The sequence below is a fragment of the Hydra vulgaris genome, chromosome 08 (assembly GCF_038396675.1).
Source record: "Hydra vulgaris chromosome 08, alternate assembly HydraT2T_AEP".
Classification (NCBI taxonomy): Eukaryota; Metazoa; Cnidaria; class Hydrozoa; order Anthoathecata; family Hydridae; genus Hydra; species Hydra vulgaris.
In genome coordinates, this window is record NC_088927.1 from 18,640,306 (window position 1) to 18,656,909 (window position 16,604).

At 29.2% G+C, this 16,604-nt stretch overlaps 1 long non-coding RNA gene across 1 annotated transcript; it reads right to left on the reverse strand.

Moving 5' to 3' along the window:
- Positions 1–9,904: 9,904 nt before the first annotated feature.
- LOC136084213 (uncharacterized) lies at positions 9,905–12,925 on the reverse strand. The gene is made up of 4 exons (XR_010640395.1): positions 12,599–12,925; positions 12,420–12,515; positions 11,770–12,333; positions 9,905–11,670 (listed from the first exon to the last, which is right to left on the reverse strand). It is a non-coding gene; the product is annotated as an uncharacterized LOC136084213 (long non-coding RNA).
- Positions 12,926–16,604: the final 3,679 nt, after the last annotated feature.

Below are 16,604 nucleotides of genomic sequence, written 5' to 3' on the forward strand. Positions count from 1 at the left end.
TACGCATATGTACGCATACACATATACACGTACGTGTGTGTGTTTGTGTGATATATCACACAAACACACACGCACACAATATAAAAATATATGTTTTTATACTTTGATATTGAGGAAAATCAAATTTAATATATATATTCTGAAAAACTAAACTTCTATGTATTCCAAAAACTACTTTTTATGATTGATGATCAGAAACATAACGTAAGATAAACAAAACGTAAGATAAACAAAATAAAAGTCTGTTTAAATCTTAACAACCTTTATGTATTCTGGTTCGTTAGCGTAAAGCACTATCATGTGATTTTCTTTCTATTGAGATTACTTGTCGATTGTTATTTAAAAAAGTATTCACTTGCAGAAAATCTAGGAATAACACCAAGTTCTTCTAAAATTTTTCGTAAATAAATTTTGAAGCCAATAGACGCGCTTTAAAGTTGGTAAAAATGGCAAAAAATTTTACATCGCACAATCAGAAGAAATAATCGAAATTCACGAAAATACCATTATAAAAATTTGATCGAAAAAAAATTGATCGAATTGAGAAACTAGAAAATAAAGTAATCAACTTGAATAAAGAAAACATGATATTGAAAAACGAGCTATCAGAGTTAAACAAAGCTGTCGAGTTTGTAAGTAAAAACTACGATAAGATTTACGTTGAACTAACCGACTTAAAAAATTCAGAGTCTAAAAAATCTACAGATATAAGTAAAAGTATTAAACATGAAAATAATAACATAAAAGAAAAAATAGCGGAGCTAGAGGACAGAAGTCGAAGAATCATTTTGAGGTTTGTTGGAATCGAAGAGAGCGAAAATGAAACTTGAGAGGAAAGCGAGGGAAAAGTTAGAGAAATATTCAGAAATAAACTTAAAATTCAAGAACACTTTGTAATTGATAGAGCTCATAGAGTAGGGAAAAAAGAGCCAAAAAAAAATCGCATAAAAAGATCCATCGTTGTTCGTTTTCTAAAATGAAGACAAAGCCATAATTTTGAACAAGTATAACAAACTTAAGCTTTGAAACGAGCGATTGTACATAAATGAGGACTTAGTGTGTATTGTGAATATACTACAGAGTTACAGAGTTAAAGTTCAGAATACTTTACGAAATCTGAAAATAAATTTTACAAAAAATGAATATAGATCAATTTATCCAAGTGAAGCCACTCCTCCACGATTATATGATGTCATCAAAGCACACAAACCAACTAATAACTACCCAATGCGAATTATAGTAAGCACAATAGAATCACCTACATATAAATTATCAAATTATTTAGTAAATCTCGTTCAACCTACCTCCAATCTTAACAAAACAAAACTTCGAAATTCAAAACAGTTTGTTGAATGTGCTCAATCATGGTATATCGATCCTGGTGAATTTCAAGTTTCCTTCGATATTGTTAGTCTTTACCCTTTAATACTTGTTGAAGAATCAATCGATATTTTATTAGAACAACTCCGTAACAGTGCTTTCTTTAATTCAAAATTATCTTTTTCAGAAATAAAAATACTTTTAGATTAGTGTTTGTCAAATTGTTATTTTTTACATGAAAGCAACATACACACATTGGAAGATGCCGGTCCTATAGGTTTATCATTAATGGTAGTAATGGCAGAGAGTTTTCTGCAACATTATGAAGAAAAAGCGTATCTTTAAAGCGTATCTTATCTAAGAAAAACAATATCTTACACCACCAATATGTGTAAAATCATTTAAAAGGTATGTAGATGATACCCATTCCCGTTTTATTAATGAGGCAGAATCAGAACGTTTTCTCGAATAATCAACACACAAATATCAAATATACAATTGAAAACGAAAGTGATTCACACAATAAACTTTCTTAATCTCTCAATAACAAATAACAAATCCGGAACATATCTTTTTAATACCAAACGCAAATATGCAATAACTAATGTGCAAATAAAGCCGCATTCTTGTCACGATCCAAAAATAATTTATGGTGTATTTAAAGGTTTTATGCAAAGAGCTTTTGCATTATGCAGTAAAGAACATATAAATCATGAATAAATGACGAATAAAAAAATTAAGAAGGCTGCGTATGAACAAAAATTAAGAAGGCTACGTGTAAACTTTTTTTTAAATATATTTTGCTGTTATTATATATTTGCAATATTTCGCTGACCTATAGCGGTCAGAATCATCAGGTGTAATAAAAAAAACGTTACAAAAATTGCTACAAAACTACATAAATCAAACCGTCAAAAAAGGAGGCGTGTAATGATGCTTGTACTAATTTTAATTTGCAATTATTGTTTAGGTTTCAATTTGATACCATTTGCGCGAAAAATTAAAAAACACGGAGGCGGTTTTCTTATTTACATAAAAAAAAATTTATAATTTTTTTATCAGACATGACATGAGTATTTCTGACAACAATAGAGGTTTTAACAATTGAAATCTTAACCAAAAGAACTAAAAACATTTTACTTAGCTGTTGCTATCGGCCACCATCTGGCGTAATTGAAAATTTTAGTACATTTCTATTTCACAATATAACAAAAAAATGCAATCAAGAAAAAAAAAATCTACATATTAGGAGACTTTAATCTCGATTGCTTCGAACATCACATCATAAAAGAAATGTTTTATAATGCTTTATTTGAAATCGGATCCATTCCCTTAATTAATAAACCAACTAGAATCACTCAATCAACAACATCTCTTATAGATAATATAATAACCAATGATTTATTTAATAAAACTATTCAAAAGGGCGTAATTAAAAACAATATCTTAGATCATTTTCCGATATTCTTTTCGATTAATACTAATAATAAAATATTGCCACATACAAACCAATATCACATTAAACGTATTTTTAATGAAGCAAATTTAACATCATTTAAGAACATAATAATATTTTAGATAATGTAAACTTAGTCTACAACAATTTTTTTTTAAACATTCTTTGAAATATACGAATCAAATTTCCCACAAATAAAAACTAATCGTAAACCAAAAAACAACAAATCACCATGGATTACCAAGGAACTAAGAAAATCTTCAAAAGTTATATATTAAATTTTTAAAATCAAAATCAGTAGAAAGTAAAACTATTTATAAAAATTACGCTAAAATCTTTGAGCGACAAAGAAAAAATCTTAAATATAAATACTATACTAATTTGCTAGAAAAATATAAACTAAAATCGCACTTGGGAAATCATTCGAGAAACTACAGGCAGTCACTCAACAAAAATATCTTTGCTTAAAACGATTAAAATAAACGAAGAGCTCTTGATTAATCAAGAAAAGATAGCTGCTGAACTAAATAAATATTTTGTACCTGTTAGCCAAAACCTAGCCAAAAAAATTCAACCAAATAATGCTTTTGAAAAATATCTTTCTTTCCCCCTAACATCACATCTTAACTCCTTTGAGCTAACTTTTGATGAATTTGAATGTGCTTTTAAAATGCTCAAGCCTAACAAAGCCGTTGGCCATGATGATATCAATGGAAACATTTTTATTAATTCATATGTTGTCTTAAAAAAATATTATTTTTAGGATATTTTCATGTTCCATCAGACAAGGAATTTTTCCTAATCAATTAAAAATAGCAAAGGTTATACCAATATTTAAAGGAGGAGATTTAACTAATATTAGCAATTACCGTCCTATATCCATTCTTTCCATTTTCTCAAAAGTTTTAGAAAGAATTTTTTATAATAGAATATATAATCACCTATTAAATAATAATCTCATAAATCAACCAAATGGTTTTAAAAAAAATATTTCTACGTAACATCTAGTTATCTAGTTTTCAAGAAATATAACTGAATTATTTGAAAATTCTCAATATACTTTGGGAGTTTTCATAGATTTAGCAAAGGCATTTGATACCATAGATGATGAAATTCTTATAAAAAAGTTACAATTTTATGGAATAACTGGTAATGTTCTAAATTGGATTACAAGCTATCTAAGTAATCGCAAGCAATATGTCTACGTTGTTCAAATTGGCATAGAAATTTGCTTGATATAACATGTGACGAGTGCCCCAGGATCAGTATAAGAACCCTTACTATTTCTTATTTATATCAATGATCTCTATAAAGTCTCAAACTTAATGACCATTATGTTCGCAGATGACACTAATCTGTTTTTATCTCACAACAACATAAATTATCTATTTGAAAACATGAACAACGAACTAATTAAAATCTCTGATTGGTTCAAAACAAATAAATAATCTCTCAATATTGATGAAAACCAAATGGATTTTCTTCCACCCTCATTTTAAAAAAGACTTACTGCCAAATGACATACCTTTTCTTTTTATTGACAATATTCTAATAAAATAAGTAAGCTTTACCTAATTTTTAAGCGTTTATATTGATGAAAATCTCTCATGCACATAGAAAATTTGGCCAATAAAATATCCAAAAGTATTGGAATATTATATAAAACAAGAAATACCCTAAATAAGCACACCTTAACTCAACTATATCATTCATTTATCCATTGCCACCTAAACTATGCAAATGATGCGTGGGGTAGTACAAATAAAAGTAAATTTGAACCTCTATATCGTCAACAAAAACATGTTGCACGCCTTATTAATTTTAGGGGTCGTTTTACTCATCCAAGCCTCTCCTAATTGACATTTAGTATATACGAGCTGAATATTTTCAATATGTTTTTTAGTATATATGAGCTGAATATTTTCAATGTTCTTTGTTTTATGTATAAATGCAAAAACAGTTTATCTCCTGAACCCTTTCAAAATTTATTTACTTTGAAAGAAAAGAACAAATATATCTTAAGAAATGATAAAACCATTCGACCACCTTCTTACCATACAAATTTTGGAAAGTTTTGCATCTCGTTTACTGGAGCTTTTCTGTGGAATAGAATAATTTCAAAAAAATTTGATATTTTTAAGAAATGTAGTTATCCCTCCTTTAAACTAAGACTAAAAAATATTCTATTTTCAATTGATGAAATTCCTATTTTTTTTTTAAATTTTTATTTTAATTTTTTTATTTTGTGTTTTCCAGAAAAATACTTTATTGTTAAAGTTATTATATATTGTAAACAAATACTGTGTTCTTATGCACTAACTCTGTAAATTTTTTTTTGAATAATGTTATATATAGTTTAGTGAAGTATACTTTGTAAAATATAGTATGAGTATGAGTGTGTATATTTATGTGTATAAATGTATGTGTGTATGCACCTGTGTGTGCGTATACGTGTATATGTATATATGTATATATGTGTGTATGTATGTATGTATGTATGTATGTATGTATGTATGTATGTATGTATGTATGTATGTATGTATGTATGTATGTATGTATGTATGTATGTATGTATGTATGTATGTATGTATGTATGTATTTTTGTATGTATGTATGTATGTATGTATGTATGTTTTTTTGTTTGTATGTATGTATGTATGTATGTATGTTAGCATGTATGTAAGTATGTATGTACAGGTCCGCCCAGCGGAGGGGGGGGGGTAATTGAGGTATTTAGCCCCGGGCATCACAGTATATAAGGCATCACATACTCTTAAAAAAATTGCTATTAAATTATAAAAAATTAAAAAATGTAATAAATTCAAGCCCTACCTTATTTGCAAATAAAATGAGCTGGACATAAAAAATTGTCGGGGTCAAGGTTACGACAATGGCGCTAATATGGCAGGTGTCTACAATAAAGTTCAAGCTTTGATTTGACAGAATAATCAACAAGCAATATTCATTCTTTGCTCTGCTCACAGTTTAAACTTATGTGGTGTACACGCTGTTGAATCATCAGCTCTTGTAAAATCTTATTTTGAAAATATCCAAAAGCTATACAATCTCTTTAGCTACAGCCCAGTTCGTTGGAAAATTCTTCTGGAGGAGACAGGGATATCATTACATAAACTTTCTGCTACACGATCGAGCTCAAGGATAGAAGCAGTCGAACCACTAGCGAAAAAGCCGAGAGAGATCTAAAAACCATTACATCGTCTTAAAAACTTGGACCTTCCAGGCGAAGGTAGTAACGAAGTTCATTACCTAATTAAATGGATGAATTCTTTTGAATTTATTGTTTTTCACCACTTTTTGGCTTAAATGTTTGATGGCAGTTAACAACGTGAGTCTTCTGCTTCAATCCACTCAACTTACTCTTGATGATGAATTGAAGATTTTAAATGGCCTTTTGATGGATCTGGAAAGAATTCGTTTATCTTGGGCCAAAATTTTGGTAGAGGCAACAGAAGTTGCAAAGAATTTTAAATTCGATGAGACCGTGTTTGCAACAAAGAGAATGCGAAAACGGAAGACTTTCCTCGATGAAACTGATGGTTACAACCATGAAAAAGCTTCAAAAAGCTTTGAATGTAATGTGTTCAATGTTGCACTCGACAATTTAACTAGTCAAATTAGATCAAGATTTAAAGTAATCAAAGATGAATGTAACAAGTTTTCCTTTCTTTGGTCTGGACAGAAATCTTTAACAGACGAGGAATTGCGGTTAAAAATTGAAGGTTTGACAATGCTTTACCCGGAAGACTTAAGTAAAAATGAATTTTCTGATGAAGTTCAGCATTTTTTTACCGCAAAAAAAAAAATATATATATATATTCTGACCAGCGAAAAACCTATTGAGCTTTTAAATGAAGCTTATGATAAGGGTCTGCATTTGGTATTTCCCCAAGTTGTGTTTCACTTAGAAACTTTCTAACATTGCCTGTTTCAACATCTGAAGATGAAAGATCTTTCAGCAAGTTAGCTATCATTAAAGAACATCTCCGATCTATAATGGGCCGGGAGCGATTGTGCTACTTAATAATTCTTTCCATTGAATCCGATTTAACCAATAATGTTTCATATGATGAAGTCATTTCAAATTTCGCCACTAAGAAGGCCTGGAAAATGTGTTCGTCGTTTAAGACTTGATGATATAATTATTTTGTTTACGATTTAAAATACAATGAAAAAAAAAGTAAAAAAAAAAGATATACTAATTTATTTGCTGTTTTTGATTTTAAGACTCGGAATAAGATAGAGTATCGTTTATATTTTTGGACCCGAGCATCACAAAATCTCTGGGTGGGCCTGTGTATGTATGTATGTATGTATGTATGTATGTATGTATGTATGTATGTATGTATGTATGTATGTATGTATGTATGTATGTATGTATGTATGTATGTATGTATGTATGTATGTATGTATGTATGTATGTATGTATGTATGTATGTATGTATGTTTGTATGTTTGTATGTATGTATGTATGTATGTATGTATGTATGTATGTATGTATGTATGTATGTATGTATGTATGTATGTATGTATGTATGTATGTATGTATGTATGTATGTATGTATGTATGCATGTATGTATGTGTATATATGTATATATGAGTGTGTGTATGTATTTATGTATGCATTAATGTATGTATGTGTGTATATATGTAATATGTATCTATGTGTTTTATTTGTATATGTCCATGTGTTTACTTGTGTTAATACAAATGTTTTATATGCAATATGATGCTATGAATGTACATACACGTAAGTGACTAGTATGACCTTCAAAACTAACCTACTTGCCTAAAACGGCTGAAATTGTTCAAAGTTGCTGCACACGGGTCAAAGAAGAACTTTTACAAATCACCAAGTGGAAAATATTCATCATATGACAATAAAAATCTTGTAATTAAAAATTCGACCAGCCAATCGTGATATACTAAACAATATTCGACAAAGACAATCATGGTATATTTAAAAAAAAAAGAAAGAAAAAAAAGATAGACTTAATCTATTCAATAATGTATTTGCAGAGGTGTTTTACAACGGTTGAAGAAAATAATTTTTAAGAAAACTGATATTCGTCTAGAAAATTGTGCTATACTGAAAAGAAGATGCAGAAAAAAAAAAAAAAATAATGAAAAAAAATTCCAAAGATTAATGATCCTAGTAAAGCCTATCATATTTCAAGTTAATTTAAGGAAAACTTCAAATATTATATTTATAACCAATAAATTATGTGATAGTCGCATTGTATAAGTTTACATCAACTTTTATTGACGCGTCAAACTTTAGCGGTTCTTATGACGAGACCTCTAAGTCTTCTTTTAGTTTCCGCGTTATTTATTTTTATTTAATTTTTATCATTATTTTACCACAATCTTCAATTGTAAACATTTTTTAACAAATATATAAGTATTTGTATAAAAATTTTCATGTAATAAAGAACAAAAAAAAAAAAAAATTTTTTCAGAATTCCAATTGATCTGATTAAAATAAATAGCTGCAGTTTCCATAGTACCAACTGAACGCGTTTATGGTTTATATTGCAATAATGAGTTAAATTATATTCTTCTCACGATAATCTAAATACTTTTATGTATTTAGATTACCGTGTGAATTCTTTATGTATTTAGATTCCGTAAGTTACACGATTATCTAAATAGTTTTTTGAGTTAGTTGATATTACTTTTGCAACTCCAATAACGATGCATTACCTATTCGTTGCCAAAATTCACATGATATGATTTCGTTTAAAATACCACTTTTATTTAAGTCAGTTGCAAATATGGATTCTTTTAATTCAGATGAAGGATTGTTCATAGAACATGTTGCAATATCAAAATATGAGTTTTATACATTTGTTTATAACTCGTTAAACACTGTAACATTCATTGGAGGCAGGATGTTTAAATATCTATTCTTTTTCAAATATCCTAACCTAAATTGCTAAATGTTTTACACGAGGATTTTCTTCGCAAATGTCAGGTAAACTGCAAGTGAATCAAAAGTTGTTTATGTTTATTTTTTATTTATTAAAAAAAGGTCAGCTTTTTTCCATTTAAAAGTAACTTTCTTTTTTACGGATAATAGACAATTTTATTCGTCATTATAATAGTCCAATTCTGTATAATAGCCAATTTGCAAAAGAATATTTCTGATAAAAAGTTCCAAGGGGGGAGGGGGGGGGGTTGCTATGAGGTAGTAACACTATCCCTCTTTAAACTCGCCATTGGTTCGCTAATATCTTCTAAAATTATTGCTAAATCCAAACAACTCAATTTTGCATTATCATCGTCTACCAATGACACCGGTTTGTTACCGTATGTAAAGTACACCCGTATATGTTCAGCTTTTTTTACTGATATTCTTACACATATTCATACTTTAGTAGTAACACGTTACTAAACTAACTACTTTGTGACAAAATTACTATTAGTCTAATGATTCAATGTCACCTCTGGGGAAGTTTTACAACATCGGTAAAGAAGGATGTGTGAACCTCTTTTTAAATGTTCTTTCGCGGTGCTCTGTGATAAGACCGTAAGGACTTTTGTGGCATCTAAAATAAAAAATAAAAAATATAGAAAAGCTTGGTTAGACAATTATTTTTGTTCTAATTGTAGTTGGTGTACAACGTTTCGCTCGAGTTAAGAATATAAACTAAAATGATGACATCATCCAACCTTGGTTATCTAGCGTATATAGAAATACAGTATTGGCCATTAATTACAATCTATTTTTTACTTTGGTAAGAATATAAGTTTGAAATAAAATATTTTAAAATTTAAAAGAGATTTTTTCTTTAATTTTTTTTTTATTGAAACAAATTGAATTTTCACAATATAAATTTATTATAAAATAATAATAATAAAAAAAATTAAAAACAAAAATATTAAAATGAAAACAAGTGTTCGTATGTATCAAAAAAAAAAAAAAGTGGCTAAAATAAACAAACCACAACAACAAAATTAACAAACTGTAATAAAAATTTTTTGAAAAAAAACAACAACACGAAACAATTAAAAACAACAAAATCAGGGTCAATTTTTGTTCAGTGCCCAAAACTTTGGATTCCTGGTTATATTGAATTAAGTATGAATTTCACTGTTTATCGTCCGTATGTCTACTATCACCTTACAATCTAATGAAAACAATAGTTATTTTTGTACTAACTGCGCATAAACAATTTATATTTAAACTTGGTTATATATGATAAAACAAAAATGCAAATACAATTTAAAATGAATTGAATTATATATTTCACCAATAAAATGTTAATTATGAAGACAAGTCAAACTACAGAAATTTTACTTTGCGGGCTTTCTTCTTTGCGAAACTAGAGATTACATTTTCGTACGATAAAGTCTTGGCAAGGACGTTTTCACTTAAAACCACCATAAGTTAGTAAGGCGTTTTGCAATCATTGTTGATCGCAATTTGGATTTGATGAGAGCAAGCTTACTGAAAGAGCGCTCTCCTTCAGCCACTGAAACCCGGATTGTATCAAAAATGCGAAGCAAAATACAGATCGAAGGAAATATTGACTGAAGACCTTTCTGGTAGATTCCGTTGAGCAACTCGATGGAAGAAAGAGATTTTAAGTACTCGATCGCTTTAGAACATATAGATGATGGATTTCTTCAATTAACTCTTCTTTTACATAATTTACGTAGAGATTTGCCAGGACTTTGCATTATTCTTTCTGACTAAGTTTTTCTTCATCACTAGAAGGAAATTGAGAACACCATATGAAAGAAGACATATTCGTTGTATTTTGAGCTGTATCTATTCTGTATCTTATCTGCTGGAACAGCGTGTCAAGAGCAACATTAGGTACGTTTACCTCAAAACCTTTTGATTCATCTTCGTGGAAGTGGGCTGTGTTCATTCACTTGCCGTGAAGTGTTTTCCTTTTCCTTGTCCTCTTTTTAACAAAATCATTTTGAAACACAAACCAAGCTAACCCAGATGCAACCAGTTTTGCTTGTTAGAGGCTTTGTTAAAGTCTTTAATAACTTTGCCTCGTCTTCCAAAGAAATGCTTTCTGATTGAAGGAGGTAAACATCTTTGACACATGGAAGAAGCCTTGAACCAGAAAGAAGTTGATGATCTTCTAAATCAAGTTCTTCAAAAAGTTTCAATGACTTAAGTATTTCTTTTGGTCGTTTTGAAAATGGCCGGACAGGCTCTATGCGCGCACTCCATCTTGTTTGGGACGTTTGGTGAAGAGACTACCCAGTTGTTTTAGTCAAAATATTCCAGCGCATGGGGCTACTACTAAAATAGTACTACAACAATTGGATGTTGCCAAAATAGTTCTTGACTACAGTAGAGGATTCTGCAGAATGAACACCAGCTAGATTGAGACAAAGCGTACTGCAAGGCATGAACACAACTTAAGGAAATTTCTTGAGAATAATGACCTGCACTCCTTTGTATACATCGGACATATTAGCCCCGTCATCATAGCCCTAGCCACCTGCAGTTCTTTAAATCAGTTCGGCTTTGATCCATAAAGTCTATAATCAGCTTCGCAATGTCAGAACCTTTTTCTCTCCAGATTTTCTACCTTCAGAAAACGCTCTTTTACTATCAATTGGTTGTCAGTTCCTAGGCGGACAAATCAAAGAACGAAAATAATTCGTTCCGTATGCGACACGTCCGCAGTTCCATCAACAATAACAGAAAAATAAATGATTGTGTGGATCTTTTCGATAACAGGAGCAAAAACAGTTTCACCACATGCCATAATGAACTGTTTTTGGTGTCGAGAAACTTCTTCTAGATTTAACTGAAGTGTCTGATTGTGTTTCCCCAACAGCTCAAAAGTGGCTAAAAAATTACCATTATCGTTCTCGTCATACTCGTTCAGCATGTTTGATGAACCTACACAAATATAAACATAATATTGAAACAAAGATTACATCTAGATTAATATTTCAAGCAACATTAAAACTATTTTATGAACATAAACTGCTAACACACCTTGAAAACTTAGATTTCTCGAATCTAAATAGAGAGTGATGTCTAGGACGCAGCGTAAAATTTCATACCACTTAGATGCCTCATTTTTTATTGACTTTTCAAGTTCTGAATCAATCACGGTCTGATTTTTCAAGGCTTTAAAGTTTCAAAACTGATTTCCAGACGATGTAGTGATTTCTGTGTTAAACATTACACGGTGGCTTTTAATCTTTTCTTCTAGCTTTCGCCAATTATCTTTTACCCTGCCATTCCACATCAAAAGGAAAGACTGAAATCCAGGGCCAAAATTATGCTTTTGTCAAAAATTGAGCAGAGAAAACAAACGAAAGCCTTTGCCGTTCCACTCCAGATAAGCCAGTTTCTGTTAATATTCTCTCCGTTGAGAGAAGTTTCGTAAGAAATGATGGCAGGAACTTTTTTATTTTTGGAATCTCTAGAAAAAAGCTCCGGATTTTGAGGTGGTCTATTTGGTATGACTAGATCGCGTTCGACTTCGGATAAAATTCTCAACAAAACGGGATTGTTTCTAGCTGCATAATCATCTAGTTAAATCGCCTCTTGAGCCTAAATTAAAAAAAGCATTTGAGAATTGTGGTATTATTTTAATATCTGCAGGTTTTGCATAAAATAAGAATGCGTCCTAAACTCACCCAATTATCATCATCTTTTTCAGAGACCGTTAATAAATTTAAAGGGGAAGATGGCTTTCTTGAACTTTTATCAGCGCTGTTAGTAGCATGGTCCATCTAAAAAAGAATTTTTTTACAGTTTTGGAATGAAATTATGAATATAAGATTGTGAATAAAAAAACAAAGCTGTTAACTTATACCTTGACTACTTGCTCGTACGTAAAGATATTAGATGCCTTTTTTTTTTAAAACTTTATCGAAGCCACACTCTTCCAGTGTACGTTTATTCTTGTATTCTTTAACAACTTTTTTTCTGCCCTTATTTGGACACTGAATCATGCTTTCAAAAACTGGGCTTGACGTGTTTACTCTAAAATGTGAGTTATTTTTAAATAAAATAATAATTTTTTTATTTGTTTCGTAACCGAAATGAATTTTTTATATAGAATTTAATTCTTAATGGAATTAAAGAATTAAATACAATTTCACAATATCAAATTAATTGGAATGAATTTACTGAGAAAGAATATTTGAAAAGTGTTGGAATGAGAGTAACTTAACTGATTTATGTAACATAATATTGATATTGTTTTAAAACAAGCTTTTCGGATAAGTGTTATGTAGTTCGAACTTTAACTACATTTATATTGGAGCCATTGCAGTCCTTCAACGCAGAACAAATAGAAATTGTGAAATTTCTATTTAACTTAACCTAAATTTCAATTTCATTTCATGTTATAAAATTCTAAAAATCTTACAAAATATCTCACAGAAAAAAAAAAGTTCGATTTTGTCTTAAATTGCCAAATGATATGCCTCAAATATATATAGATAATATTCAAATAAAATAATCAAAAGTTATACTTTTTCTTGGTGTTTTTATTGATGAAAACCTTACGTGGAAAAATCATATTGAAACCTTGCGCAACAAAGTTTCAAAAAATATTGGAGTATTATATAAAGCGAGAAGTTTTGTAAATAGACACGCATTAATTCAACTTTATTACTCACTTATTCAATGCCATCTAAATTATTCAAATATTGCATGGGGCAGTGCTAAAAAAAGTCAATTAGATCCTCTTTATCGGCAACAGAAGCATCTAGCTCGACTAATAAATTTTAAAGATCGTTTTACTCATGCAAAACCACTTTTATTCAAAATGAGTATTCTTAATATATACCAACTAAATGTTTTTAACACTCTTTGCTTTATATTTAAATGTAAGATAAACTTCAATACCTTTTCAAAATTTATATGCAATAAAGCCCAAAAACAAATATGATCTAAGAAATGACAATTTTATTTATCAACAATATTCGCATACAAATTTTGGAAGGTCTCTTATATCTTATCGCGGAGCTTATTTGTGGAACCAAATAGTTTTAAAAAATTTTGATTTTTCCCAAAGTTGGAATTTTTCTTCTTTCAAAAACAAACTGAAAAAAGTTATTTTCTCAATAGAAAACATTTTCGAGTTCTTCTGATCTCGTTTCTCTTTTATAAGTAAATGTAAATATCTAAATGTAATTTAAAATATTTGTTTTTATTTTTTATTGTTTTTGTAATCGGTATTTTATTTGTATGACGGTTTTTATAAAAACGGTATTTACTAATTTAAAATATTTGATTTTATTTTTTTATTGTTTTGTTAAACGGTGTTTTATAATTGAGGTTATTTTATTTGTATGAAGGTTTTCTTAAACGGTATTTACTTTTTATTTTATATTTTTTTGAAATAATTGGTTTATAATTTTTGTATTGTTAAACGGTTCTCGTTTCCGTGTTCTTCATATATTATGTACCAACGACACTTTTACCAGAGAATATTGTTAAATGAACAAACAAACAAATAAACAAAAAAAATTTTGCTTAAATTATGCAAAAAATCTTCCTTTTTTTTTTTTGATGTTTGATAATTTGCCGATTTGAAAGTTTGCCGTTTGATAAATTTACAATAAATACATACTACATATATAAATTTAGGCTGGAGTAAGAAAAAGACATAAAACTGTCTTATCACCGAGCCCCGTTTATATATTGTCTGTGTTTATATAAAAGCAAACATATACAAAATCCATTTTAAAATACATATAAATTTTGAAAAATGCAAAAAATGTCTTTAAAAGAACGTGAAACTATAGTATATTTTTACTATTTTTTTTTTGTAGGTTCCTCAAGAAGTCCTTACGGAGCACAGAGCATTTAATTGGATGTTTACGCCTTCATCCCAACCGATGTCGCAATACTTGCCCAGAGGTGGGGTTTGGACCAAGGATCTTACGTTTCTGAGGCAAGTGCGCTACCACTGCGCCACGGTTGCTATAAATAAAAGATTTAAAATAAAAGTAATATAAATATACATATATATTAATGCATACACATTTTATATATTAATATTTAATAAGATATATTCATTTAGTAATAATAATAACGTTTTTTTTTTCTTTTGAATTAAATTTAGAATAATAAATATTTGAAGTCTGTTGTAATAAATACTAATTGCAATAAGAGTCTTTTAGATTCTGTTTTAAATTTCTCTAAGACGTAGTGCTTTTTATGATTATTAAAAATTTTAATAAAATTTTTTATTTAGGGTCGCCTTTGTCCGTGTACCTAATTAATCAGTGTGCCTTCCCCTCCCCCCCTTCCCTCCTCTGGGCCGTTTCGGCATGGAGTTCACTAAGTTTCAAGTAAGATCTTTTGGAGCGTTACTCAGTAATATTTTTATTTCTTCTTTCAGCTAGTCCAGACTTTTTATTTTAATTTTACCAAGATTGTGGTCTAACCAAGACTATAAATTCTCTATGCAGTTGAGATCTGGACTATTAGCAGGCCAAGACATGATTTTAATGTTGTTTTCTTCAAACCATGCCCGACCTCTTTATTGATAATACAATACGAAAAAGGAAAAATGTTACAAAACTTCTTGGAGTTCTTGTAGACGAAAACTTATCCTGGAAACAACAAATCTATAATATCTCTATGAAAGTTGCTAAAAGTATTGGAATTATATATAAAGTTCGACAGATGTTAAATAAACAACAATTAAAACAACTATATTATTCGTTTATCCACTACCATTTAAATTATGCAAATATTGTATGGGAAAGCGCGCACAACACTCAACTTAAATCTCTTTATCAGCATCAGAAACACGCAGCTCGCTTAATTTTGTGATTCGTTTTTCAAATTCAAAACCACTTTTGAGAGAAATGAAAGCCTTAAATGTAAACTAACTAAACGTTTATAATATTTTATGTTTCATGTTTAAATGTAAAAATCATTTATCTCCTGATGTATTTATGAACCATTATAAAGTAAAACCCATTAACAAATACAATATCCGTTATAAAAAAAATCTTCAAGAACCTTGCTGTTAAACTAAACTTGAGCAACTGTTTATTTCTTATGGCGGTCCTTATTTATGAAATAAAATAATTTTGCCTAACTTTAATTTGCCTTAGAAATGGACTTAAACTTCTTTTAAACCAAAATTAAAAGGTTATCTTTTCAACAGAAAATATTTTTTCTTGTTTTTAGTTCTTTTGTTTCATATATTTTATCCAGTATATTGATGTTTTAAATGCACGGTTATATATAGATTAATATTGATTTTTTGAATTTATTGGTTAATTTAATTTTTTTTTATTATTATTATTATTGATATTATCATTATTATTACATTTGTAATAATAATGATATTGTAAAGGGCTTCATAAAAAGATCGTATGATCTTCTGGAAGTCCTGCCAATTATATTTGTAATAAAGCTATTCTGTTATTGTACTTTTTTTATTGAAGGCAAATAAAAACTGCCACTATCTTGCTTTGTTCTATACATAAAACAATCTGGGTTTATTGTGCCACATGCTCTTAGAACCAATTTTATGGGCTAAACACCAGTTTTTTCTTGTTATCTGATGTTTTTGATTGACGCGGTTTTTTGCAAGCAGCTCGTTACATGTATTTGTGTTTTTGTAGTACTCTTCAAGACAAGATAACTAGTGCATTAATATTTTTATGAATATCTATATTTATTTGAAAGAAAATATGATGCTCATCAATTAAAACTTTTTATATTTGAAAAGAGTCAAACAATCATTGACTTATTATCAATCAATGTCAAATGATATCAAAAAAAAAGATGATGGATTGTTATTAATGGCCAATATTTTTAAAGAAACTAAGTAAGTTAAAAGTGGTTTC